This window comes from Rana temporaria, chromosome 2, assembly GCF_905171775.1.
Source record: "Rana temporaria chromosome 2, aRanTem1.1, whole genome shotgun sequence".
Taxonomy (NCBI): domain Eukaryota; kingdom Metazoa; phylum Chordata; class Amphibia; order Anura; family Ranidae; genus Rana; species Rana temporaria.
Genome location: NC_053490.1, coordinates 106,899,312 through 106,924,221, shown reverse-complemented (window position 1 = coordinate 106,924,221; position 24,910 = coordinate 106,899,312). Strand labels below are relative to the sequence as shown.

At 42.8% G+C, this 24,910-nt stretch overlaps 1 pseudogene; it reads left to right on the top strand.

Moving 5' to 3' along the window:
• Positions 1–17,242: 17,242 nt before the first annotated feature.
• LOC120929926 lies at positions 17,243–17,349 on the top strand (annotated as a pseudogene).
• Positions 17,350–24,910: the final 7,561 nt, after the last annotated feature.

Below are 24,910 nucleotides of genomic sequence, written 5' to 3'. Positions count from 1 at the left end.
AACCAAATATAAAAATGGAAACATTTGAAATGCAGGATTCCACCCCCCTCAAAAACTGAATGCTGAGAGATAAAGGGTAAGATTCCCCCTTCTCCTTAACATACCCCCTTCTTCTCTACCTCTACATTCCTACCCCCAAACCAACCCCTCCCCCCTTCCCCTTTTCCCCCTCTCTTTAGTCCAACTACCTAATTCTTTCTTTTGCAAAGTATTTTTCGATAGAATAGATATTTTCTCTGTGCACTGCACCCTGAGCTCACCCTTTGTTTAAGCCAATTAAAGTCTTGGGCACCCTGCATGTAGATTAGGAGGCCGGGCACATGAATCAGGGGGTGGCGCCCGTGTGCCCCTGATGGACAGTTCGCCACTGATTATATCTATAGTATAGTATACCTCAGATATTTTAAGTGGAAAACAGTCTTGTTGCGAGGTGAGACAATTTACATGACACTATTTTTAGTATCTTTGTACAAGTTGAAGAAAGAAAGAAAGAAAGAAAGAAAGAAAGAAAGAAAGAAAGAAAGAAAGAAAGAAAGAAAGAAAGAAAGAAAGAAAGAAAAATAAAGGTGAAGAGTTATGGCATTAAGTGTAGTGGAAAAAATATACAATAAAAGGACAGGACAATCACTTTCTCTGATTTTCGTATCAGTAATAGTATAAAAATGGCAGGCAGGTAGGCAGGCAGGCCACCTTTGAGGTAGAACTAAAAACAATATTTTTTTTAAGTTCAGATAGAGTGAGGGAGGTTATAATCACTGTAAATACTTTTCATCTGTGTCCCATTGGGGGGATTCCCTTTTACCTCCTGTATAGCCTATACAGGATGTGAGAAATAAAGCCTCCAAAGTGAGGAAAAAAAATGTTGCTGCCAGGGTCATCGGAAATTTTGTCCCCTTTCGCAAGATTTCTTCTCTATTCCTGTTCTGGTGACAACCCGAAATTTCTGTGATAATGGTAAACAGGACAAGCAGAGAAGGTGAATCGCCATAATGGGGGCACAAACAGCAATACAAACCTGACAGATGCTGTAATCCCCCTCCGCTCTACCCAAAACTAAAAAAACATTTTTTGGGCTTTAGTTATACTTTAACTGTCAAGAACTCTCATAAGGTACCAATCCACATGAACTGATCTTTTAAATTCATTCTACTGAAATACCTTTGAGATTTAAGGTATCAGTGTTAATAAACACGTAACAACTGGAGGGAAGGCAAAATTATAAGCAAATTTGTGTGAAATTATTTAATTCTTTCGCCATCCATCATATGAAAGACAATGTCCACACACAGCTAAACGTAACAGCCAGAGAAATTAAGATTTCTTGAAGAGCCTTCTCAGCTTCAAACAAAAATCACATAATTATCTGTCTGACAATGTGAAAGTGCTGAAATGGTTTACATATCTTTCCTGAAGGAATTGACATGCTTCCTTCCTCTTTGACAGCACGGGTCTCTGCATTTTCCTCTCCACTTACATCATATAGTTTTGATATTTCTGAGCATGACTCATCACAGCATGGCAGTTTTTTTATACAGTATATCTAGAAGTGTGACAGAGAGCTAATCAATGTCCTGCTTCTCCTTTCACTGTCCAGTCACAGGCTGGGGAGGAGCAAAACCTGCAAGTGTTGCTTAAAGTGTTACTAATACCAGGGCCCTGCATTCACTATAATTGATCTCCCACATTACACAGAACATGGAAATGCAATCAATTTAGTAAATATAAACTGATAAAAAAAATATTTCTCATCAACAGTTAGAGCAGCCTTGTGACTGGTATCATTGTCTGCTTAACCTCCCTGGCGGTATAATTATGTCTGGAATTTTGTACCAAAAGCGGTACAATTTTTTGCATGGAAATTTGGCGTTTTATATTGTAGGCCTGTAATTCTTAGGAATAACTTACTTAAATCTGTCCAAACAAGAGTCTAGTAGACATCCCGGGTATGATAAAGTTTGAAACACAAAATCATAAATTATAATATAATAAATAACTATAAATAAATATAACAAATAATAATGTAATTATAATAAAAATTATTTTTTAGTTTTCTAGCTGGTCTAAAACCACTTTTGATGTAAAGGGACACTTTTTGGTTGCTATGGACAATCTCCAGTTCCCAGGCAGAAAGAACAGTTTTTATTATATAAAAGTGCATGCAGAACACTGGGCAGACCACTAGGGACAAAGGGGGTGTGCATTTATTTCATACAGTGCTGTAATCTGTACAATTACAGTATACTGTATTTGTATTGTGTTTTTCACTTTTTGAATTTGGTGCCGAACTCCGTCCCCGTGCGTCGTAACGAGCGAGGAGACACAGCGGAGGAGCCCGCACACATAGCGGGGACACATCGCAGGATCCAGGGACAAGGTAAGTAACTTCCCCCTGTATCCTGCAATGCAATCCTGAGTTTGGCTTGGGGATACTGCTTTTGGTATAAAAAATTTACACTGAGCCAGACTCGGGATTACCGCTAAGGATGTTATAGCTTATAGGAGGAGTTTTCATTTTCCCCTGACCCTCTGTCTGAACAGTACTGATTGGCCCTGTGCTGATTACTTGCACTCTCTAGCAATACACACCAAATAAAAAAACATCTAGCAATAAACTAAGCATGAGCAGCCTGTCCCCTAATGCTCGGTTCTATCAGGAAATGGTCTTGAATCAGTGGAAGAAGAGGAGGATCAGAGAGATGGAATCACACAGCCTTTTTACACAATGCAGAGGATTAACCCCTAAGGTTCCACAGTGTGTATAATAAGCATGCTATGCATATACAGACTGATTTTACTGTTGTGGGTTTAGTAACACTTTAACTGCAGCAAAGAAAAATCAGGTCTCCTTGCCTACTCTACAGGAATGTGTTTTATGGCACATCTGCCATCCAGCAGGACTCGGTGGACAGAAAAAACAAATTAATTGGTGGGTAAAACAGTTCCTTTATATGTACTTCTTCTGTTAGTTTAGCTGTTTGCCCAGATTTCAGTTTTAAGAAACCCCTTTTACTGGTAAAGTTGTTGTAGAGGGGTCTATGAAGCATTACAAAATGAATAAATCTAATACTGCTGGGCATGGGCAATGTTTGTGGCATGATGGTAAATCCCCTAGCTTGTGGTCCCTCATTGCATTCTTTATTCAAACAGGAATAAATATAGACACATACAGTGGCGGCTGGTGCTAAATATTTCAGGGGAGGGGGTGGCAAACTAACGCCATATGCTCCACCCCCCCCCCGGACCGATGATCGCAGTAAGCAACCCCCAATGTGAGACAAACAGTGGATGGGAAGGCAGTGATTGCTGCAAGCACACCAATGATGGCGGAGACTAACCTTAACCACTTAAGCCCCGGACCATATTGCTGCCTAAAGACCCAAGGGGTTTTTACAGTTCGGGACTGCGTCGCTTTAACAGACAATTGCGCGGTCGTGCGACGTGGCTCCCAAACAAAATTGGCGTCCTTTGTTCCCCACAAATAGAGCTTTCTTTTGGTGGTATTTGATCACCTCTGCGGTTTTTATTTTTTGCGCTATAAACAAAAATAGAGCGACAATTTAAAAAAAAAATCAATATTTTTTACTTTTTGCTGTAATAAATATCCCCCAAAAACATATATAAAAAAAAATTTTTCCCTCAGTTTAGGCCGATATGTATTCTTCTACCTATTTTTGGTAAAAAAATCGCAATAATCGTTTATCGGTTGGTTTGCGCAAAATTTATAGCGTTTACAAAATAGGGGATAGTTTTTTTTTATTTTTATTTATTTTTATTTTTTTTACTAGTAATGGCGGCGATCAGCGATTTTTTTCGTGACTGCGACATTATGGCGGACACTTCGGACAATTTTGACACATTTTTGGGACCATTGTCATTTTCACAGCAAAAAATGCATTTAAATTGCATTCTTTATTGTGAAAATTACAGTTGCAGTTTGGGAGTTAAACACAGGGGGCGCTGTAACATTTAGTGTTCACTTAGTGTGTGTTTACTAGTGTAGGGGGTGTGGCTGTAGGAATGACGTCATCGATCGAGTCTCCCCTATAAAGGGGATCACCCGATCGATGTGCCGCCACAGTGAAGCACGGGGAAGCCGTGTTCTCACACGGCTCTCCCCGTTCTTCAGCTCTGGGGAGCGATCGCGACGGAGCGGCTAAAAACAAATAGCCGCGCCGTCATCCCGGATCGCTCCCCAAGCGGACCCGACCTCCGCATGTACCGGGGGGGGGTCCCGATCGGACCCCCCACCCACGTCTAGCAGAGGACGTACAGTTACGTACATGTGCCTGTCCGTGCCATTCTGCTGACGTATATGTACATGAGGAGGTCGGGATGTGGTTAAAGTGGATGTAAGCCCAAATTTATTTTTCTAAATTAAGGCTTGTACCTTGTACAGTAGAGGATTTCATGTAATTTATGCCACGAAGAGTTAATCTAGCTCTGAGCAGTCCTGTTATATTTTTTCAGTGAGATAAAAACTGACAGACAGAGAAATAGGAGTCAGTTTCTCCCTCTTGCTGTGAGTGACAGGTGATTTACATATCTCATGCACAGTTGCACTAGCCTGAGAGAGACATTCTGTGTACTTTAGATTCCCTCCTCCTTTCAGCTCCAGCTCTCCCAGGATTGGCTGCTTCACACCTCAGCATGATTGGGCATGCTGAAAACATGTGGTGACTTTTCTGGGTTTTGACTGGATGTAAGTGATCATAGCAGAAGTTCACAAGGGGAGTGAAGAGGTGGGCAGAGAGTTTACTGACATAACGACTCCACCCACCAAGCTCCAGACAATAGACCCACCCACAGAATCTGCAGTTTTTCCGGTCTCATAACAGACATAGGGGAGACATTTGACAGGTAAGGCTACATGCAAGAGGTATGTATATTCTTATAGATAAGCACTATAGCAGTAGTTTAGAAAGGATGAGAGTGGGTTTACATCCATTTTAACTTAGGGGGCAGGGGGGGATAAAGGGCCATTCTCCTCTCTGTTCTCCTCTGGGCTGAACAGGAAGTGTGTCCTTAGACATGATTGGCCAGTGTGTCTGGGGCCACGATTGGAAGTCCTAAGACTACCTGGCCAATAGGGTCTTAGGAGCTGCTTCCTGATTGACTGTGAGGAGAATTAGGAAGACAATAGTGAATATTAATTCGCTATTGTCACACAAGTGTGTGGGTTTGGGGTGCAATGCTCTGTGACCTGAGCCTACCCTTTTTTTTAAGCCAATTAGAACCATAGGCTCTAATCATGTGCTTAAAAAAAACATTGTAATCAATGCGTTCAGCGCCCTGCATGTAGATTGGGGCCAGGCGGGTGGATTAGTGGGGCGGTGCCCCTGCACCTCGTATGGATGGGCTGTCACTGGGCACATATTTAAAAGACCAGTATGTCTTAATGGTAAATATAAAAGGTGGTCGGGGTAACCCTACTCTTATAAAAGTGGTAGTAAACTAGTAAACTATTTTTTTATATTTGTACCTACAGGTAGGCTTATAATAAAGCTTACTTGTAGGTTAAATGAATATCTCCTAAATTTTTTCCAGATATTTTAGTGAGCAGAATCCAGTGTTGTCACTGGCGCATGCGCTCTGAAGGAACGGCATACCCGCTCCGTTCTTTCAAAGCTGTGTGTCGTACCTGATGCCTACTAGCACATTATGACTTTACCTTGCAGGTGCAATTTTTTTTGCCTAAGGGCTCATTTACACTTTCTTTGGCATCAACACACATTAACGGTTAGTTTACACTTGCTTCAAAACAAGGCTTTGGACAGGCTTTGTTAAAGCTCCCTGAAACGCTAATCAAAGCCCCTGCCACTAAATAAAATGGTTTGCTTACAGTTCTGTTTACACCTTGCTTTTGCTTTCCTTTGCTTCAGCTTCACTTCAAAAATGATAACCCCATGTAGCTCTAGTGGTGCTTCAAAGCGTCTTCAAAGCTTCTATAGAAGTCTATGGCAAAGCTCGCTTGGAGCCCCACTGAATCCCCACCGTAGCCTCATTGAAGCCCCCACAAAGTCTGACCGAAGCCCCACCAATGGCTCAATGAGGCCCCATCGAAGCACCACCAAAACCTCATCGAAGCCCCATTGAAGCCTCATCGAATCACCAAGCAAAAGCAAGGTGTGAACAGGACTGTAAGCTTACCATTTTATTTAGTGACAGGAGCTTTGACTGGGTTTCAGAGAGCTTTAACAAAGCGTGTCTGAAGCCATGTTTTGAAGCAAGTGTAAACTACCCCTTAGGGTTTACTACCAATTTAACTGAAAAAATCTCTGTTAGCTATATATACTGCATGGATTTTAGAAAGCTCCATTGTAGGGTTTACCCTGAAAATGTTGTCAAAACTGACTAATGCAATACAGTATATGCTTAATACTAAGGCCCCTTGCACACTGGGCAACTAGTCCTGGTGTATGGACCTGTAGCATTTAGCTGTGGATGGAGGGCACAGGTGCACCATTCAGCCCCACTCATTTCAGCCTTTCAAATTGTATAAGAGGTTGACAACTGCTGCGGCTGGACAGGGCTGGATGGTGCACCTAGCAGTTTTTACATTTAGGGCAGTATGTGCCCAGATACAAATGCCTGAACACAGGAAGTCTAATGTGCATGGCACCTTAGTAGGTAAGACCATCTGCCTGCTAAAGTCACATGATCAGTCCTAGTGTTGTAACAAGAGAATTCTGCTGGGAGAAACAGCGCGCTAATCATTTACGCAAGTAATTACATTTCTGTTATTGCACACAAACAGTGTAAGGGCCTATGCTGAAAATCTTTTTTTTTATTTCAGAACTCTTCTTCTTCCTATACAAATCTATGAGAGCGCAAAAGAAGCATAAATTAGGTCAAATGCAGATTAAATGCGCCTGCAGCAAATTCAAAATAAAGCGCCAAAGCTATCTGCATATGTCCAGCAACACAAGTCTTTTGAAATAGGTCCAAACATCCCCAGAATTACTATAATTTCATGGTTACAGAAAAATGTATTTTATCTTTTATTGTTTTAGCAATCTTTTGTGGTTGTTGCACTACCACTGAAAAATAATAGATTTCTGGGCAGCTGGTGTTTTTAAACAAACCAGTGAGGGATCCTAAGTGACGCCATTGACCAAATATATCCATATTTTGTCAATTATTTTATTCAGCATTTCTGGCTGGTTTGCTTTAACACAACAGCTGGCTGGGGATCTATCTGCAATAGGAATAGTGGCAGGTGAATATCTTCTGGTGGATTTATGTGCCCCCCTCCCCGTTTTCAGTGGAGGTACTCTCTAGACTGTTGCTTCAGCTGCTGACTAGACCCCCTGGCCCCTTACTTTATGTGGGGGACTTTAATGCTATATTAGATCCAACTATGGACCTCCTGGGTGGTCGAGGTAGACCCGTTCCCTCTTTTCTAGACTGGGCACAGGTTCATGGCCTTACAGAGGTGTGGCGATGGAAAAATCCGGATGTACGCCACTTTTCCTGCCACTCGGATTCTTTCCACACCATGTCCAGACTAGATATGGCGTTTGCTCCGGCCATTTCATATCTGCCTAGAGGGGTTTCTGATCATGCCCCTCTCTCAGTGGACCTCCTCCTCCTCCCAGGTTCGGGACCTGCTATTTGGTGACTGAACTCATACTGGTTGGAGGACGAGGTAGTTCAGGGAGAATGCAGGACAGGCATCACAAACTATTGGAGGGATAATCTGGGAAAAGTAGACCCTTCCACTGAATGGGACGTGTTTAAGACAACTCTGAGGGGCACTTTCATGTCCATCACAGGGGTCTTGCGCAAAAATAACCGGATGCTTACAGAGGAACTTGAAACTGTTATGGTACGTGCTGAGTCTACTTATGCCTCTAACCCTGCCTCCGAAACGAGGGAGGCATGGTTACAGAGCCGTAGGGAGTATGAACTCCGTCTGTTAGATCTCACGCAAAATGCCACACAAAAATCGTTTGAACATGGTAATAAAGCCGGACGTCTCTTGGCATATCTGACTAGACCTGACCACTCTCCCATTTCCATCCCACGTATCCTTACTGCTCAAGGCCCCATCAGTGACAACTCAGGGGATATCCTAGACTCCTTTTTATGCTTTTACAAAGACCTGTATACCTCTAGGGTTGACTACGATGACTCCCAATTGAATGACTACTTGGCTGACATATCTCTCCTCTCCTTGTCAACGGAAGGGTGTGAAGTGCTGGATGCACCTATCTCGGTTTAGGAAATTGCTGCAGCCATTTCACAAATGCCTGCACATAAGACTGAATGGTACTCACAATTTAAAGACCTTTTGTGCCCCTTTCTTTTGCGAACCTATAACAAAGCTCTAGATGTCGGGATCCTCCCCCCAACGATGCGAGAGGCTTTAATTGTACTTCTATTAAAACCCTGTAAGGACCCACTTAAATGCAAATCTTACCGTCTAATTTCTCTTATTAATGTGGACGTTAAGATTCTGGCCAAAATATTGGCAAACCGTTTGAACACTGTAGTCACGTCCTTGGTCAATAGTGACCAAGGGGGCTTTATCCCCGGCATTCTATGTCCACCAGAATGAATATCCGCAGGCTGTTTCAAAACCTGCAATATCCACACGACTGTCCTCCCACTCGTGCTATTGTGTCTTTGGACACTTGCAAGGCATTCGACAGTGTGGAATATCTGTTTTGGGTGTTACAGATGTATGGCTTTGGCCCCCGTGCTGTAGAATGGATAAAACTCCTTTACACCTCCCCTGTAGCTCGGGTGCAGGTCAATTCCTCTATCACTGGCCCCTTTCTGATTACTAGGGGCACTCGATAGGGGTGCCCATTGTCACTCCTCTTGTTTGCCCTGGCCATGGAGCCGCTTGCGGTTCACATTTGCTCCTCCCCCTCGATTAAAGGACTCCCAATTGCTAATATAGAGGAGCGCATTTCACTTTATGCAGATGACACATTGGTGTATCTGGCTGATACTAATGAATCACTTCAGGCCCTGTTGGTGGAGATTAATACCTTTGGAGACTATTCTGGCTTCCGGGTGAATTGGGATAAGTCTAGTCTTTTCCTCCTAGATGTGGCTGAGCCTCCCTTGATTCACCCGGATTCCAAGCGTCAAGTGGTATCCTCCTTTAGGTACCTTCGGGTTCTGGTGCAGACCCCTTTATCTTGATATGTCGCCAATAACTTAGATCCTCTATTGGTCCGCCTTCTGAAGCAGACCAAGCAGTGGATGGATCTGCCTCTGGATCTTATGGGGAGGGCCAACGTCCTCAAAATGATCTACCTACCAAGATTACTCTATATCCTTGCCAATTCCCCTTGCAAAATACCTAAATCTATTTTTAAACGCATAGATTCAATATGTACTACTCTCCTGAGGAAGGGTGGCTCCCCCAAGGTAGCACTTGAAACACTACGGTTGCCAGCGCACTTGGCAGGCCTGGCATTTCCCAACTTCTTTCTATATTATTTGGCATCCCAGTTGGTGCACATCCACGATTGGCTGTGCACGGTTCTGGCCAATGCCTGTACCTCCACGGAGGGAGCCATCGCATCTTCTCTGGAAACCCTACATAATATTATCTACAGAGGCCAGGTCCCCGATCGCCCCGGAACCTCCCTACTTGCCACTTCCCTTTCCTCTTTTCGTTATATTGTCACAAAAGTATCCAGGCACACCTGGTTGAAATCTCCCAACAACCCCCTGTGGTTTAACCCCAATCTGCAGGAACTATACTCCTTTCCTGATCCCAATCGCTGGTACTCCAAGGGGGTTAAATATTTATGCCACCTGTACAATGCTCAGGGCTTTAAATCTTTTTCTCAGCTATGTTTAGATTTTGATTTACCAAGATCGTACCTATTTTATTACTACCAGCTCAGGCACGCTATCCGTGCCCAGTTTGGCTCCCTGGATGATCCCACTGACCTGCCCCCATTGGAAAAACTGCTCAGACAACCAGATCCCACTAAACTTTTCTCCACTTATTATGCAGCCCTAATGACTGACTTTAACCCCAGGTTTCACAAAGCTCAGGTAAAATGGACCTCTCTGGACATCTCCCTGGTAGACGAGGACTGGTCAGAATTTAGTGATATGTATAAAACCTCTGTTATTGCTTATCAAGCCCTCGGCTGCCTGTTTCCGCGGCTGTGTCCGGGAGGCCGATTTCTTACACTGCTTCTGGACATGCCCGGTAGTCCAGAACTTCTGGGAAGAAGTGGGTGCTTTCATCTCATCGGCGCTAGGCCTCCCATACATAATCCACCCCAAGAACTGCCTATTAGGCATTTTTGGCGAATTACACCTATCATCACATGCAGGGCCGGACTTACCATTGGCCTTGACTGGGCTCAAGCCCAGGGGCCCCACCCAATAGGGGGCCCCCTTTAAAAAAAAAAAAAAAAAAAATTTTTTTTTTTTTTTTTTTTTAGGGGTCCGGAGGTCCCCAGGGGCCCGGAGGCCCCCAGGGCCCCAGACGGCAACCCCCCTTTTTTTCATTTATTTTTTGTAAAAAAATGTTTTTTTTTATATATTTTTTATTTTTATATATATAATGTATATATATATATATATATATATATATATATATATATATATATATATATATATATATATATATATATATAATTATTATTATTAAAGGGCCCAGGGGTCTCCAGGGCCCCCGGATGGCAACCCACCTTTTTTATTTTTTTATAAAAAAAATTACATTTTTTTTATATATATATATATTTTTTTTTATTAAAGGGCTCAGAGGTCCAATGTTTATTTTTTTATTTTTGTTTATTTTTTTATTTTTTATTAAAAGGCCCAGAGGTTCCCAGGGGCCCAGAGGTCCCCAGGGCCCCCGGGTTTGGCAGCCTCCCTTTTTTTATGTATTTTTTATAAATGTTTTTTTTTATTATTATTAAAGGGCCCAGAGGTTTATTTTTTATTTTTATTAAAAGGCCCAGAGGTCCCCAGGGCCCCGGATGGCTACATATATTTATATATATTTGTTTTCTTCTATATTTCTTATTTTTTTTGTAAAGGCCCCCCCGCTTCTCAATTTGCGGCAGCCCCCACGCTTCTCAATTTCAGGCGGCAGCACCCCCACCCCCCCTAGGTTCTCTGCTTCAGGGGGCCCATGCCTTAAGCTGTGCAAGGGGCCCCAAAATTCCTGATGGCGGCCCTGCGCATACCTCCCAACACGCACGGATTCTGTGGGACTTTTCCCGCACAGACAGCTTCTTCCCGCAGTCCCGCAAAAGGGTTAATTTTCCCGCACTGCAAGAGGAGGCAGCACGTAAGGAGGAACCGGAGTGGTGTGTGGAGGACTGTGGCTGCTGAAGGGAAGAAAGCCGACAGCCGGGCTAATGACAGTCTGTGGCCCCGGCTGTTGGCACAGGTGAGAGGCACTCCCCCCCTCAACAACTGCAAAATCCCCCCCCGCTCAACAACTTTAATGCGCTCCCCCCCGCTCAACAACTTCAATTCGCCCCCCCCGCTCAACAACTTCGATCCCCCCCAATTCTCGGCTCCAGGGGGCCCCTTCAACACTCAAGCCCAGGGGCCCCCACCACCCTAAGTCCTGCCCTGATCACATGCCAAGAGACTGCTCTGTATACTCTTCTTCTATGTTAAAAAAGTGATTTTGTCCTGGAAGGGCACACAGACCTCTCTGAAATCCCTCTGGTTAAAACGTATTAATGACGCTATCCCACTGTATAAACTTACTTTTGAACTCCGGAAACGGAACAAAACCTTTCACAAAATTTGGGGTAGATGGTTGGCTAGTCCGCTAACCCTCTCCCAGCACTGATTGTACTACTCTTGCTTGACCATTGATGGGCCGTGCCTCACAGATCTCTAATGTCTGGACCTCCGCTTTTGCTATATCCAGGTATTATACCTGATCCTTTTACCACTGTGCCTACTTTATATTTTGCACTGATGTCAGTTTATTGTTCTGTGTTTGAGTATATTGCCTAACGTTTATGACCAGGTTGTCTGGTGTTTTTTTTTGTATGTTTTTCTGTTTGTTGGTTTGTCTTAAACCTAATAAAAATATCTTTAAAAAAAAGGATTATCTTCTGGTGGCGAGAAAACGTATCCAAATCTGGAAGCCTTCTTAGGGTCCTTTCACACTAGCGGACCGTTCGTTTACGGACTTGTAATGAATCCCTATGGGATCGCGTCCGTTAGCGGATGGAGCATCCGATAACGTCCGCGTCCGTCGGAATCCGATTTTGCGAACGGAAGAAACCCTATTTTTCTTCCGTCCGGCGGAACGGATTGGATGCAGACGGACAGACGGTCCGGTTGCATCCGATCCCCCATAGGGGAGAGTGGAGCAGAGACAGGGCGGTCTCTGCACTGTGTGCGGGGACCGCCCTATCTGCCGACAGCTCAGCGGGGATGACGGATGATCCCCGCTGAGCTTTGGTGGACACATGGAGTGGACACAGAAACGGTCCGCTCCGTGTTAAAGGACCCTTAGAATAAGATGACAACCAAATGTGGTGCTTCCAACGACAAAATGACAAAAGAGGGTGCAAAGGCCTAGTGTATTACCTTAAAAAAGTTTATTAACAGTAGTAGTAAACGCTTTTGTTTATCTTGTACCTACAGGTAAACCTACAATAAGGCTTATCTGTAGATACTGTGAATATCTCTGGAACGTGCACCGTTTATGAGATATTTACATGAATACCAGCCAGTGGCGCATGAGCATTGCACTCTCAATTGAGAGAGCTGTGCTGTAGCCATGACTCTGTGTTGTGCTGTGGCTATGACTCTCGCTATGACATTGCCTTGCAGAGGGAAAGCTTTTTCCTTCCTTTCACATTTTACTACCGCTCTAAACAGTACCACCTGGCTTGACAAGCATCAGTTTGACGTTTTAAAGGAGCTGGGTGGAAAACTGTTGGCCAAGAAAATGAATGCAGCCAATCAGATGTAGTCACTGTTCTAGTATTCTGACAGCCATAGGTGCTGGCTGTCAGCAAACAATAGCCTGCAAGAGATATTTGTCATGCAGAGCTATTTACGGTAGATGGAGGAATCTGTAAAGCAATGTATAGGTGTACATTTTTTTTCAGCAGGTTGAACAAAAGAAAACAGACAGATCCCTGTAGCTACAAAATGATGTGTGATGCAGGGATCTCCCCGCTACACCATTGCAGCCATTGCAGGAGCTGATCCAATTTTGGCAGAATCTGGTTATTAGACAGACAGAGGTACAGATGGACCGAAAACCTTTCAGTCCGTGTATACACAGCTTTAAATTTCTTTTGTCCAGCCCAGAAGATAGAAATCTATGTGTGTATGGTCAGCTTTATTCTAAAATTGATTAAGTTCTTACTGAGAAAATGCAATTGGTTTGGGAGGGGCACAGACTTTCGTTTTTTTTAATAGTTAATAAAGGACCTTTTCTTTTAAAAGTTTTAAATTGCTTCTAGGTTACCTTAAAAGGCTATCCAAATACAGGACACATTCATCTTTCTCCAGTCATTACCTGTTGTTTGGGTCATGCAGCGATTTAACATCAAGGTATAAAACCCAAGAACAAAAATGTAATATTCTTAGATGAATCGATAGTTTAATATTACATTTATAGTTCTCAGATGATGTTGTGGCTGCATTAGGTTTCTTTTTTTCCAGTTTTTTTTGTCCATGGTAATCTTGTGAACAATGCACTTCTTGTCCCTGGTTGGCTGTACTCGCCCACTGTATCTATGGAGGAAGCCATGGTTGCCATCCAAGCTGGACTATGAACTTTGGTCATTGGCCTTTGGTGATCTCCAATATATTAGGAATGGGGGGCCAGATTCACAGAAGAGATACGGCGGCGTATCTCCTGATACGCCGTCGTATCTCTGAGAGTATCTATGCGGCTGATTCATAGAATCAGTTACGCATAGATAGCCCTAAGATCCGACAGGTGTAATTGACTTACACCGTCGGATCTTAGGATGCAATACTTCGGCCGCCGCTGGGTGGAGTTCGCGTAGTTTTCCAGCGTCGGGTATGCAAATGAGCTTTTTACGGCGATCCACAAAGGTTTTCGCGTTCCTTACGTCGTCGCTAGTCGTTTTTTCCCGTCGCAAAGTTACGGCTGCTTTTTCATTGCTTAACTTTAGACGAGCCATGTTAAAGTATGGCCGTCGTTCCCGGGTCGAATTTCAAATTTTTTTTTTTTTGCGTAAGACGTCCGGTAATACAAAAGTACGTTACGCACGTCGCCATTCAAAAAACACGTCGGGCGCCGTAATTTCACGCAATGCACGTCGGGAAATTTCCTAACGGAGCATGCGCAGAACGTTCGGCGCGGGAACGCGCCTAATTTAAATGGTACACGCCCCATTTGAATTAGGCGGGCTTGCGCCGGACGTCTTTACGTTACTCCGCCGCAAGTTTATACTCAAGTGCTTTGTGAATCAGGCACTTACGAGTAACTCAAAGACGATACATTACGCCGCCGCAGTTCTTTCTGAATCTGGCCCGGGGTGTTTAATAGCTTACACAAGAAAGATACAACTGTTTTGCCTTCTCTTTAGCTCTCAGGAAGTGACGGCATTACCGGCTAGGTCAAGAGATGTTTTCCAATACAGCCACCACATCTAATGCATGATAAGCTGCAATGTATTACATGTTGAAATTCTCTGCAATTATTCAGTGATTAATGACCTTTATCTACAAAAAAAGGGAACAGAAACTATCACACATATTAATGTTTTTTTTTGGCAACACTGACTGACCCAAAGAGGATAGAACATCTGCTCAAGTGTAATTATGGTGTTCATGAATTCATTGCATTGATTCTATATAATCCTGTTATTTGGCAAAAAAGACTGACCGAAATATGTGGATACTTTGCCAGTGATCATTGGTACCAAGACTGTATTTTGTTTGTATTTTAGTTAATCTACAGTTAAGTGAATGGGTCCCTTACTCAGGTTAAGACCCCTTTCACACTGGGGCGGGAGGTATGGTGGCGGCATAGCGCTGCTATTTTTATCAGCGCTATACCGTCGGAATTGCAGCAGTATTGCAGCAGTATTCGACCGCAAGTGGTGCAGTTTAAAAGGGTTAATACCGCTGGCAATGCGCCTCTGCAGAGGTGCATTGCCAGCGGTATAGCCACGGTGTCCCATTGTTTTCAATGGGAAGGAGCGGTGGAGGAGCGGTAAACACACCGCTCCTCTCACCGCTCCAAAGATGCTGCTAGCAGGACATTTTGGAGCAGCCCCGCCAGACCATCGCCTCAATGTGAAAGCACTCGGGCTTTCACACTGAGACTGCAGGGCAGGAGTTTTTCAGCTCTTTTTAGCGCTAAAACGTGTGAAAGGGGTCTAATAGATGTAGCTGCTTGCACTTCCAATGCACCAAAACAAAAAACCTGAGGCACTCTGTTATGCAAATAATGACTACAGCGTCCATGGTCAAGCTCTGGTCTGCCTCTTCCTGTGCATTCCTGTTGAACTGGATTTGACATTTGGATATGAAATCAGATAATAACATGACCCAGGTTTTGAGAATCTCAGGGTGCTTCGAAATTAATTGCAGATTTGGGTAGGCATCTTTAGGTATTCAAACCACAAGGTAAGTTAAGCAAAAGGTTCATGTAAAGTACAGCAACAGAAGCATAAGCAGATTTGTAATTCGGAATAATATATCTCCTGCTGCAAAATATGGAGGATCACAAAGTATTTCTACAACAATGCAGCCTAAAGAGATCACAGATCAATACTTTTTATTTTATAGTAAGGTGAAACAGTATTCCACATAAACAAAAGTTTGAGTAAAAAAAAAAAAGATTTTAAACAGCCATCGTCTTCTCTAGATTATTTCTGCATTGACCACAGTTAAAAATTCTAGCGTGGACACTTTTACAGTGAGTCATATGCTGCAAATCACACCACTGTTTCCAAATCTCAGCAAAGCCATCACAGATCTCCAAACACAGGCTATATCTTATGTGTGACATTACTTCTTTCTAAACATAAGCAGTTGCATCACTACTTGGCTTGATATTTTCAGGCAACCCAAGTGATGTAAATATTACTTCTAACAATCAGACCACACAACCAATGGAAAAATGTGTAATTGCGTGCCTTGTCCAACACATAGCAAAAAATATCTGGCTAAAACAACGACTGTAAGTCATTCATTAATGTTTATTTCACTATGCAACGGGATTCTTGGAAGTTCCCAGTCTGGATGAGGATGCCCCTACATGGCCCGTATTAAGCTGGCCATTTACATGAGAATGCACACATAAACATTTGTTTGATAGCTGGATAGGTTATGTGGTTCTTTGAACATGGCTTAGCGGTTAGCTCTTCTGGCCTGCAACACTAGGGTTCTTGGTTGGGATCCAAACCAAGACACTACCTATGTAGAGTTTGCATATTTTCGCTGTGCTTTCCTGGGTTTCCCCCCGCACTGCTAGTAGGTTCATTGGTTCCTGTCTAAATTGACCCTGAAATGTATATGTACAGTATGTATGTGAGGTAGGAACCTTAGATTGTAAGCTCCTTAAGGTCAAAGACTGATGTGAATGTACAATATGTAAATTGTACTGTGTTATATAAATGTCTGTAATATTCTATTTTAGCATGTCTAACATCCATTCTGTTTTTTATGAACACCGTCAATGTGAAGACTGAGAGAGAGCGAGAGTTACCTTTTAATGTTAGAATTATTTGCCGCCAATCAGCAATAAGCACAAAAGCTACCAGCCAATACAGAAGCCAATTTATTTGGAAATTGAGACAGCAATCTGAGAAACTTAACATTAAATATACTGTATACTTTCATAAAAAATATGGTCTGTTTCGATAGATACATGTTGGGACGTTTGTGGAAGATATGTAATGGCCTTATATTTTCTTATCCAAGCAAAAAGGAAGCAACTATTAATTTAATATGTTCATTACTGAATATCATGTTTTTTCCTTAAGAAGTCTTTAAAGGAAGAACTCAGGAATAAACAAAAATGTTATCAGTAGTTACTAATGGCAGAGCTGTTAAGATCTCAAAATATAACCCATTACTTGAAATTATTTTCCCATTTTCTAAAGCTTAGGGGACTTCTAATATGCAAATGTTCTAAGCTCCTGTCTGTTCCTCCTCTGCTTAAAAGTGGTAGTTTACTTAAAACATACTGGGCAAAGTAACAGGTTTGCTTTATTGGAAGTACTGTAATCTGTCCACTTGTTTTCCTTTTGCTGTTCTACTTTGCCATCCCTATCTTTAAAAATTTGTATTTGTTATTGCTTCTTGGCCTTTTGGCTAAGATCAAGTGTAGTATCTGTTCTTATCAGTTGTCAGAGGAGCGCTGAAGCACCTACTACATGGGGAGGGTGAATGCAATCCAATGACGTCATTGCACCTGGAAGGATGGTTTCAGCAGGGACTACGCCGAGCTGCCCGATAGATACTGGGGGCCGGCCAATGGTTGCGTCTGAGCCATCTGGAAGGGTGCTCCTGGTGAGGATGGGTGGCTGCACTTGGTCTAGTCTTTTTGCCAAGTTATAGTCCGGCCTTCTGGCTGGCTGGTGTAAGTGCTGTCCCTGTCAGAGATCAGGTAGGAGGAGCTGGTACTGCCCTGGGAGAAGACAGGGTAAGGCCATGCAAATCCACTGGGTTGACGGGGGGTCTGGAAGGGCTAGTATTGGTGGAGGCTGCTAACCTGAGCGGCAGTTCTCCCTAAGAAAACCTTGAAGGGCTCCCTATCTGGCAGGGGCGGAGGGCTGCACTGGCCAGTCAGGGGTTGGATATGGAAAATGAAAAGCCTATGGTGCATGTGCCCCTGGAGTGGCAGTCCAGGGGTACCGGAAAAGTCACTGTGAGTGAGGGTCACTTTGATTTGACTGGTACCACGGTCACTGCACCAATACACGCTTTTTTTAACACCTGCCTCCTGGACTGGGCCTTTTGGCTAGGACCGGAGGAATTTTTTATTCCTGGCCCGGAGGGTCTGGTCATTGTACAACACAATGACCACTTCTTTCACTCTCCTATCCACTATCCCTTCCCCCCACTTTATTTAATTCATTAGCCTATGTTTGTCACGTTTTTGTCTTTTTTTGTTTGTGCACGTTATTTGTTCACTGTGTGATTAGTAGGGTGCCGGTCCTCAGGCCAGCCCTGAACGTCTTGGGAGTGGGTGGACATGGCCTTCTGGCTTAGTCCGCCTGCTCTCATGGGGTCTCCCTTCAGGGGAGCCCCACCTAGTACTGGGAGGGTTCTGTTTCGGCAGACCCTCCAAGGAAGTTGGGTCCATGTCGGCTTCGACCACTTGACGTTGCACCCATCTGCACGTTTTTGTGACCACTCTTTATGTGTGTGCACATTTTTTCTGCACCGGGTGAAGATTTTGGGTGTGTTACACACGCCATAGGCTTTTCAAAGATAAAAAAAAAAAAAAAAAGAAAAGAAAATTTGTAAACAGACATTCTTTTTGTTTGGATAATTAAAGTGAATATTCACTGAATTTATTAGGTGAAGATTCTAAACTCCAAAAATAAGCCAAATTATAAGCTCTCTACATCTCCATATTGTATTTCTGTGTAATTGAGTATCCATTCACCAGCCCCATGCTCTCTCACATAGGAGCTTGCTGAGCCCTGTGCAGATTTTGCCTTTCAGAAAATCAAATCACACACAGAAATTTCAAGATGCATTGGTAGATGAAGGTAGAGGAACTAAGCAGAGTCATATTACTCATGCATTTTTCAACATGAAATTGCAGATCAAGCTAAAATCCAATGTTTTCATATGCGGTTGACTTACACCTACTGTGTATGTTTTGTAGTTTAGTATATTTTGAAAGGGAAATTATATGGGCCCAATAACACCTACGCAACCACACACACTGTAATACGTACAACACCGTTTGAATCAAGCCTTAAAGTATACGATTTGATCACAGATATCATCTTCTCTTGTTAATCTAGAATCTGCCATGGAAGTATAAATAAAATAAAAATGGCTGCTATGGGAACCTGAGATACATTCGCTCAAGATGCCCTTGGTGCTCGTTCTTGCAATGAAATATTACAGAACGCAGTGACCATTGGAACTGGAAATGTCTGTTCATAGAAGTTTTGTTGAATTGCCTTTTTTTTTTTTTAGGCATCCAATGCCTTTTTTGAAGATATTTTTTTATTAGTTTTATAGAAAGAAAGTTACAAACCAGCCTTACACACTGTCCCTCTTCTGAACCCAAATCATTTTGTCCCCCTTTCTTCCAATGCTGACCTTCTTTTTAGGACTGATGTTACAGATCTGTATAAATACATGTATAACTAAAATACATTTATACTGTTATTAAAGTAGACCCATCAGCCAGTAACGTTACAAGTTTGCAAGTCCAATTGTTCACGTCATAGTATTCAGCAAAAATTTAATATTTTGAAAAAAAGCAGTACAACCTGTAATGTACATTATTGTGTTGATTGTTTGGAAACACTAATTTAACCACTTAAGCCCCAGACCATTTTGCTGGTCAAAGACCAGGATTTAACTGACAATTGCGCGGTCGTACGATGTGGCTCCCAAACAAAATTTACGTCCTTTTTTCCCAACAAATAGAGCTTTCTTTTGGTGGTATTTGATCACCTCTGCGGTTTTTATGTTTTGCACTATAAAAAATAGAGCGACAACTTTTTACTATAATAAATATCCCCCAAAAATATCTAAAAAAAAATCGTTTTCCCTCAGTTTAGGCCGATATGTATTATTCTACATATTTTTGATAAAAAAAATTGCAATAAGCATTTATTGATCGGTTTGGGCAAAAGTTATAGCTTCTACAAAATAGGGGATAGTTTTATGGCATTTTTAGTAATATTAATTTTTTTACGGCGATCAGCGATTTTTATTGTGACTGTGACATTATGGCGGACACATCGGACACTTTTGACACATTTTTGGGACCATTGCAGCTATCAATGCTATAAAAGTGTACTGATTACTGTGAAAATGACACTGGCAGTGGAGGGGTTAACCACTAGGTGACTCTGTAGGGGTTAAGTGTGCCCTAGGGAGTGCCTCTAACTGTAGGGGGGGATGGGACAGTGATCACTGCTTCCGATTACAGGAAGCTGTGGTCACTGTCCTGTCACTAGGAAGACTGGGGAAATGCTTGTTTACATAAGTATTTCCCCCTTCTTCCTCACCATGACACGATTGTGGGTATGCCCGCGGACATCGAGTCTGCGGAATCCGCGGTCGGAGTCACGGAGCTTGCGGCGCAATGCGCGTACACAATGCCGGCTTCTTAAAGGTGGACGTATATATAAGTCTTTTTGCCTGCCCGTGCCATGCTGCAGACGTATATCTATGTGTGGAGGGCGGCAAGCGGTTAAAGGAAAAGCTACACATATCAAATGGTAAAATATTTCCTTGTCTTTCAACATCTTATAAATGTGAAGTATTGTTAGTATGGGCAGCACAAATAATTATGTGTTCAAGGATTTGGTGATGGTGGTATGAGTGGTCCATTCTAGTGTATAGTAATGCATGAAATAACATGCTTAGTTCTTCCATATGATGATCAGTCTGTTTTTCTTATTCAAACTGATAGCAGAATTTGAGGTTGGCAAAGGCATTTAGTCCAAATGCTTTGTTCCCTCCTCCCACCTCATAAATTTGGGAGCTATGCTTATGGAAGAGTTGTATTGTCTACATTTGTGAATGACCTTCGTTGAATCTTATAACAATTTATTATCTATTTCAGGGAGTAGAATATGGATATACAATAGATATGCAATGAACGTGACATAAGTCAGTAGTGCTTACATAACACATATTTATTCCTCTTCACATCATACACATCACGTCACTACACTGGAATGCTACTATGAATAAATACATACCCTGTTGCTTTAAAATCCTTTAATGTTCCTGACATATTGCCAACAACATGTATGCTTGGATTACCAGGTAGTATTACTATGGAGCCAGAAAAATATAGTCCAGAAAAGCCAGTGGGACGTATAGAGGCTCAAAGTAAAAACAACACAAATGAAGTATATAAACATAACTTAAAAGGGCACTCAATACAGAAGGAATTATATCCTTTCCCAAAGTAATAGTGAAGTGGGAGAATGCAAACATGCTTTTGGACATAGCAGCTTTCCAACTAACATCTAAAACGGCTTGGAAAAAAGGAACAACTCTACAAACCATGCCTTAGAGACCTAACAAAAGTTAAGGCATAAAAGCAACTTAGACCATACCTTGCCCTCACCCCTTTACCCTACATTAATAACAAAATGCATGTGTTCACTCAAATTGCTTTGATATGCCTTGGCATGTGTATAAGACCCTTTGGGCCTGATTTACTAAAGGAAATGAACAATATCACGGATAAATCACCATGGTACATTTGCACTCGCTCGCATGAGTACGCTGATGTATACGCACATAGCGAACCCAATGCTTGAACCTATCTAGCAAATCGTAGACTGATGTTCAATGCTTACAGTGCGGACCTAGTTTGTTGTGCACATCAAACATCCAAATAATGCTGCTTTTGTGCCTTCTGTTCTGATAAGTTGCTCAAAGGAATGAAATTGTCAATCATTTACTTGAAAAAAATTAAAACAATTAAAAAAATAACTTGACAGCTTTTTTGCCATCATAATGTGCGTGTGCCAAGCACATTTAGGTGTTTATCATTACAAACTTAATTATCATTATAAACCTGTTCAGAAGCATTAGTCTGTGAAATCGTGTAAATGCACAAAGCTACAGCAGGCATACAATATCTACGTGTGTACAATTTATTACCCTCAACACTTCTTGCTTTTGCTGGTTCTTTTACAGCTTTAATAACATTAGCACAACACTTCATCCGGTTTTGTACCCACAAGGGATGCCTCTGTAAAATTAAGTAGTGTAGAGGTTGTATAAATATATACTTTGTAGAAATATAAATTCTCCATAGAACTGAATGGAGATTGCAATGCTCATGCACAGGACCCGCCACTAAAGATTCTATAAAAAAATGGTCTCCGAACTGTGGCCCGTGGGCCAGATGTGGCCCTTTGCTTGCCTTTATCTGTCCCTTTGGCCACTATTCCTTCCACTGATATGAGGCATTATTCCTCCCACTGACACCAATGGTGTAATTTTTTTTATTCCCATTTACCACCAAGCCTATGGCATTGTTTACCCCCCAGCGATGCCAGGGCATTTTCTACTCCCACTGGCTACAGTCTGACCCCCCAAGATTTTGAAGGGCAGTAAACTGGCCCTTTGTTTCGAAAGTTTGGAGACCCTTGCTATAGGGGCTGCTCAGCACTGAGCAGACCACACAATGAAAATTAAGCTGAGCTGGGACAGGTAAGGTTGAGTCTTGTCAGGATGGGAGCACAATAAATGTAGGGATGAGCGTATCTGTCCAGGTTCAATTCATGGGGTGTTCATCGAATCCTGCTTGAAATCCATGAAACCTGAACCTGGCATCAAAATTCAATAACCATTTTGCTGTCACTAACAGAATATTTAATTGGCAACAGCTTTTAAACACATACCTGCTGTAGCAGCCAGGACTGGATTTACATCTGTCAAGCTAACTGTTGGCATTCTATTGGGAGCAATTTTGGCAGCTGCAAAGCCACACTTACACACACCCCACAAAGGTAACGCCCCACTGCCCAACTACTCCTGACATGTATTCCAGGCTTTGCTGACACTTCTACAGGCCCAGGATGGGCATAGGGGTTGCTGACGAGAAAAGCGGATAAAGGTCTGTTTTCAAAGGTCTTTTTGTGCGTGCACAGAGTAGTTCTAATGTTTAGGACAGTAGTTGCCCAGGGACGAAGAGAAGTCTGCATTCCTGGCATTCATCCCAGAGCGCATCCTGCCCTAAACATTACAGGCTTGGTTCAGGCTGCTGGCAGTGGGGTTGGGTGGTGCAGCTATGACTTCCACCCCCGCAAAAAGACACTGGAATCCCATGCATGGGGGCTAAATGCCCAGTGTGCATGTGGCCTTAAAGTATAACTAAAGACAAAACGTTTTTTTTTTTTTCTGGATAGAAGGGAAATTAATTAGAACACCAGTCATATGTTATTGCAATCTGTGTCCCCTTTATGGAGATTTACCCTGTCTATGTGTCCTGCTTACCATTATCATTGAAAGTAAAAGTAAAATAAATCCCCAAGATTTGGGTTGTACCCAGAAAAGTAATAGAGGGGAAATCTTCCAATGGGGACACTAGTTCTGGCGACATAAAGGTTCCCAAGGGATTCCCTTAAAGCGGAGGTTCACCCTAAAAACATGTATATACCATTCCATCCAGCATACTACCGACATGTACAGTATGTTGTTTTGGTTTTTTTTTCGCTGTACATACCGCCATATAGCTATTTTTCCCCCCCGACTTCCGGGTAGTGGATCCCACGAGAGTGGGTGTTCCTATTCAGAGACTAAGTGATTGACGTGATGACAAAAGCTTCCCCCGGCGCATAAGCGCGTCACCAGTTTCCGAAAGAAGCCGAACTGCGAGTCGGCTCTATACGGCGCCTACGCATCGACGTTCGGCTTCTTTTGGAAACTGGTGACGCGCATTATGCACCGGGTGGAAGCTTTTGTCATCACGTCAATCACTTAGTCTCTGAATAGGAATGCCCACTCCCGCGGGATCCACTACCCGGAAGCCAGGGGGGGAAATAGCTATACGGCGGTATGTACAGCGAAAAAAATTAAATAAAACAGCATACTGTACATGTCGGCAGTATGCTGGATGGAACGGTATATACATGTTTTTAGGGTGAACCTCCGCTTTAATGTGTAAGGATTTCCTCTTACTTCCTGTTTTGCTATGGGACAGAAAGTGAAGGGAAATCTCCACAATGGGACAAAGATTGCAAAAACAAACTTTTCAGGGGTTATAACCTTCCCTTACACTATCCAAAAAAAAAAAAAAAAAGTGTTGCCTGTAGTTCTACTTTAAGGTGGAGTGTGATGTAAGCATATAGCTTCCTTCCCTTGTGGTGCTGAGGCATCCACTGCAGCTGGTGCTCCTCCTTTTAGGGATTAGAAAATCAAGGGCACTTTGGTCATCAGAGTGGATTTGCCACCATCAGAAAATGCAGCAAAGAGGGTTTTATGCTTTAACTCCTCAAAGTGCCACATTTTAGGCTTCCTTTGGAATGTTAGCAGTAGATCTGCCATTTTACCCTTGTAACTGGGATCTGATAGTCTGGCCATTCACTAGCAGTCCCTTTTTTTATTCCCCAAATCCTGGGTTCAGTCATTTGTGCATAAATGATGCAGTTCTTCACAAATTGCCTAGAGCAGAGGACCCCAAGAACTTAGTGCCACAGAGGACAACCCTGTCCTCAACATTCTCACCCCACCCACATATAACTCCCAAGGTTTGAGAAGAATAAAATTGGTTAGGAGTAAAGAAGGATTAAAACCTGTATTCAGCTATACACTATTTGAGGAGCGCAGTATTTATTTAGTATATTTTTTGTATTTAAGTGGTTGTAAAGCTTCTATTTAAAAAAAAATATAACAAACATGTCTATACTTACCTGCTCCGTGCAATGGTTTTGCACAGAGCAGCCCTGATCCTCTTCTTCTGGGGTCCCTCACCAGCGCTCATGGCTTCTCTTCTTCATCAGGTGCCCCCACGAAAAGCCGTTTTCCATGGGGACACCCATGTGGGCTCGCTCCCAAGTCCTGCTGCTGCGTCCATTGACACAGACAGCGGGACTTAGCCCCACCCTCCGTTCTTTTGTCACAGCTTTTAGTTGACAGCAACGGGAGCCAATGGCTCCTGTTGTTATCAATCTGTCCAATGAGGAGAGCGATAGCTGCTAAAGCTGCTGATCTCATTCACATTGCTAAATCGGATCTGACTCAGGTAAGAAAAAGGGGAAGTCTGGGGGGGAACTGCAGCATAGACGGTTTTTCACCT